General features: G+C 36.0%; 1 protein-coding gene across 1 annotated transcript in view; it reads left to right on the top strand.

The window, feature by feature from the left end:
• Nucleotides 1–5,000, top strand: part of LOC135226754 (uncharacterized) — a 162,056-nt gene that overhangs the window by 155,996 nt on the left and 1,060 nt on the right. The window lies entirely within an intron of this gene.

Consider the following 5,000-nt stretch of genomic DNA (forward strand, 5'->3'; position numbering starts at 1 on the left):
AAAGGCCAAACAGACCTATCACCCCATGGGCCTAATCCAAATATTTCGTCTTATTTTTATTTAGCATGCAACCCGTGGCTGCTTCAAATTTAGACACTAATGTGATAATCTCCAAAATTCCCTTGTCACTGGCAACGAAAATATTTGTATCATCGGCAAACCCAAGAATTTTAAGGTGGTTATCATTTGGTAAGGGCAAGTGTTCAATACAACTATTTCTTTTTATAGCAAGATACAGAGGTTCCTGGAAAACAGCATAAAGGAGCATAGAAAGAGGGGGCAGCCTTGTCGGACTCCCCTCTCCACACTAAAGTAGTTTACCATGGTTACCATTAACAATGCAACAACTTCCAATATTCGTGTACAATATCTTATTGCAGGAAAATCAGTTCATCACAAAAAACATAGTCTTTCAAGAATCCGAAGTACAAAATTAATCTAACACGGTTCAAATGCTTTTCGACCAATCAAGATTTAAAATAGCACCTTGAACTCTTTTCTACTACAATAATACACAATCTCTAATTAAAGTATTACATGTATTTATGGATCTTCCAGGCACACAAAATTGTTCGGGACTGATAAGGTTAAAGATAACTGTTTGTTTGCATTCTTTTCGCCATTATTCTTAGCAAGTATCTTATAGTCACAGCACAACATGAAATTGGTCTCCAATAGTCAAAAGCACTCTCATCGGTGCCTTTCGATATGAGAGTGACCACCAATGCAATACTCTGACTCTTGGAGAGAGAGTTTTCATTTCATAATATTTTCAAGCAACAGCTTTAGTTCATCCTTAATATCTTCCCAAAATACCTTATAAAATTCTATTGGGATGCCATCTATACGAGGACATTTATTGTTAGAAATGAAACGAATAACATCACGTATCTCTCTGAGAGATATTCTCTTATGAAATATATCATTATCAGAATCAGTCAATTTTTCTCTACAAACTGCCATAAAGAAGTTTTGCATAGGTACATCACAAATGTTTTTCCGGTAAAGTTTTTGGTAACCTGACCGACATAGTGTTCAATGGCCTGGCTATTTGTGAGAACAGTACCTTCATCAAGATTCGGAATTATGTTTCGTTTCTGCGACTATTTCTGTCACGACCTTTTTACTATTTATTGTGCTTTCTGCTGTCCAAGAAGGTAAGAGGAGGCTTTTTCCACTTCAATCCTGTCTTGAATTCTCGATCGTACTTTAACCCCTTCTAAAATCTGAGATTTTAGATTGTTTAATCTGACTTTGAGAATAGTAATATCTGCATAATCTGAGTTTCCTGACACATTAAGTTTCATGTATTGTTTCCTAGTTTTGCTTCAAAATAATTGATGACCCCAAACTTCTGCCTGCTAATCCTTTTTACCTTCTCTGACGAAAAATTGTTTTATTTCTGGTTTCACCAAATCATTCCACCAATTACTGATATGATAGAAATTCCCTTTTACGTGTTTTCAAGAATGGGGTCCACAACCATCCACTAAAATTGTTTCTTTAATTTCCTCGTCTTTTAGTAAACTAGATAGTTAAGTTCCAAAATGATGTTTCCAATACTAATGTTTGGATTAATCTTAATTTTGCAAATGACAGCGGAATGATCAGAAAATGACACAGGTAGCATTTCGCTTGAAATTACATTGTCTTTGAGCGTTTGGCAGTACAATCTATCAATGCGCGAACCGTAGTTTGTGCGTACATAAGTATACTGGGTTCCCTGTTATGCAAAAACCATACATCATTAAACCTAAGGGTCCTAATTAATCTGAGCAGTGATTTCGACACGTTTTGATTCACTATTATTAGAATTGTCTCTAGGACTCAAAACACAGTTCCAGTCACCTCCCATAATAGTATGGCTATTATCATACCGTAAGTAGTAGGGCAATTCCTTGTCAAAAAGCTCTTCCCGTTCCCTTGTATGATTATGACCTGAAGGAGCATAAATGTTAACAATACGAATCTTACTACCATTCACCTCACCATGTACAGAACATATTCTAGAATCTCCACTTCTTTCAACATGCTTAATTACAAAATCTAAAGTCTTCTTGATGAGAATACAGGTTCCACCTTTACGACAAATGGCTGGATTGAAAATTACATTATACCTGTATGACAAAAACTCTATATCTTTAATATCCTTAACATTGTGTTCTTGGACTAAAAGAATGTCTATTTGTTAAAGGTGTGAGAGTGTAGCATCTCTTGTTTCATTCTATCATTAATACCGTTAATATTAAGGGTGGCTATCCGTAATGAATGCTTAGTTATAATGGAGATTTTCTTTTACTCTTTTTTGTTGCATTTTTACGTTGCCTTTTTTTCGCTTTTTGTTTACTTTCATGGTTTTCTACAATGCCTTGAATTACAGGTCCGGACTCATCGGTCACTGTGGTTTCATTATCATTATTACATTTTTGACCTGATGGTATTCATTTTCTATTGAGCAACAACTTTCTTGTTCGACATCGTGTCATTAGCACCTTTATAATAATTGGAACTATTAAAGGGTGGTAACATTAAATCGCCTGTTGGATTTTGTATATCATCTTTGTGACTTCTGGGAGGGGATGATTGAGGCTCAAATAAATCTTGACTCATAGGATGCGCTGTGTCGGTGTTACTTCTGTCTTCGTCAACGTGCCTTCAAAATGTCTTGATTCTTCCATGACGTCACAAGATCTCACTTATCATTCTCACTATGGTGAAGCTTGTTCGACAGGATTACTGTCGGGCTGTGAACAAAACGTTTTTCTCGCCTCCTCGGATATTGTTCCGTAGGTTGCAACAAGAGGTACTGCATCAGTCTCAGTAGTTCGTTGTACGATGAAGCAACTGCATTCAATACGTCTGTCCCACCATTAAGCTCTAAGGTCCCATTTATAGGGGCCAACTGTTTTCTTCAGATACAGTTGGAGGAATGTCAATGTCATCTCGCAGGTCAATCAAATGGCAAGTCTCCATCAGCGTTTCGGATTCCGTTGCAAGTCTGGTTGGCCGTTGGATGCTGGGTTACTTCCGACTTCGACAGGACGGTCAATTATAGAAGTGTTTTGGGGCATCCCTTCACAAGTTCGAACGTCTATGGGTCCTGGCGGCTTACTGGCATTTCATTCCTTTATTTTCTTGATTGCCAGATAAATGAGGGAAGTCTACTTCACTAATGATATTTAGTCTTTGTGTAATTCCAACTTCACATTCATTAGCAAAATGGCTGGTTTGCCCACAAAGTCTACAAGTTTTAGTCTGCCCTTTTATAGTATATATAGATATAAACCTTGGCAAATTCAACATATAGAAGGAAGGAATCTGTCGATTAATATCCATAGAAACTGTTCTGACACCATTATCAATACCTTTGTATCTTCCCAGACTTCGAGTGTTCTTCTTCACAAACTCACTGTTCCGTATCTGAAAGAATGTCATTCAGCATAAGTCAGTCATTTCAAAAGGCACATTTCGCACTGTTACATACGACCTGTAAGTTGACAAATCCTCAACTCGGATTTTTAGGTCGTCTCTTACACTGATTTCTTTGCCACCGAAATCTTCACAAATGTTTTCATATTTCTCTCTGAGCTTAATTAACAATTAATCTAGTTTTCCCCACAAATCTGCAATGCCCTCAATTTCATCGTCCTGTATACGTAAAGTATCATCAAGAATTAAGGGAATGTCGTCTTCATAAATTGCACCCACTAAGTATCTAATACCTATGGTATTAATTCTTTTCAACCTTGGCGCATTCATTCTGGAGACACAGAAAACGGAAGTCACTGCGTCTGGTTTTCGCTGGGCACAAAAGACTGTGCGTCGTCGCCAACTTTACTACTCGCTAAAGTTGGCTATAGAGACGCCTCGAGCATAGCCCGAGGCATATGGTTTTCCCGGCCAGGAAACCGGGGCAATGAGTCCTGCTGTTTTGCACCTAAATAAATGCTAAGTCACATTCCTACTTTACTTAAAGGAGGGGCGGGAAAAAACCATGTCACTGCATGTTCACATACCTGCGAGTACATTTAAAACGCCTTCAGTGCCTTAGAAGTCGTATAAAACTCCTGTTTCCTTGACAGAAACCACAACACGACCTGGCCCTCTGCCGAGCGATCGTCTCAATCCATAATTCTAAAGGACTATGTCTTTGGGAAAGACTTGACAAAATCTAGATTCATTATGGAAAGAAAGTTTGGCCAAATTGGGAATTGGCGAACTTTATAATGCCTCTATGAAACAAGAATATAAATGGTGTTTAATTTAAAGGTGAAAATATATTAATTCACATTAAGAACGCATTGGATATTAAAGGATTTTGTAGCTGAATGCTAATACGAGTATGAACACATGAAACTGCGTTTCAGAGAAATAAATTTCTGACTCACCATGGGAGGACTGAACCCAGGTCTCTTAATTGAGAGTCTTTGGCATTAGCAATTCGGATGCAAAGGTCAGTGGCCTGAACTCTCACACTGAAAGGTAGCTAAGTTAGGTGAAATTCGCTGATATGCTGGGCACTTGGCGCCTGCGGGAAAAACCTTGGGTATATAGTAAGTAGGAGTTCCAACTTCTTTTATGACCTTTGCCATCCGAATTACTGACCTGAACGTCCTGGTCTACCTAATCAAAAGACTGGTGTTTCAAGATCTCGTAGTGGTCAGAAATCCAAAATAAAATAACTAAATAACATAACTACATACATACATTATATTATATATATATATATATTATATTATATATATATAATATTTATATGCCTATATATCTATATATATTTATATAATATATATATATAAATATATGTATATAATATATAATATATGTATTTGTATATATATATATATGTATATCTATATAATATAAGATATAATATAATATATAATATATATATAATATTATAGATATATATTATACTAAATATAGATATATGTATGTGTATATATATATATATATATATATATATATATATATATATATATATATATATATATATATAT

This window comes from Macrobrachium nipponense, chromosome 15 (genome assembly GCF_015104395.2).
Source record: "Macrobrachium nipponense isolate FS-2020 chromosome 15, ASM1510439v2, whole genome shotgun sequence".
Classification (NCBI taxonomy): domain Eukaryota; kingdom Metazoa; phylum Arthropoda; class Malacostraca; order Decapoda; family Palaemonidae; genus Macrobrachium; species Macrobrachium nipponense.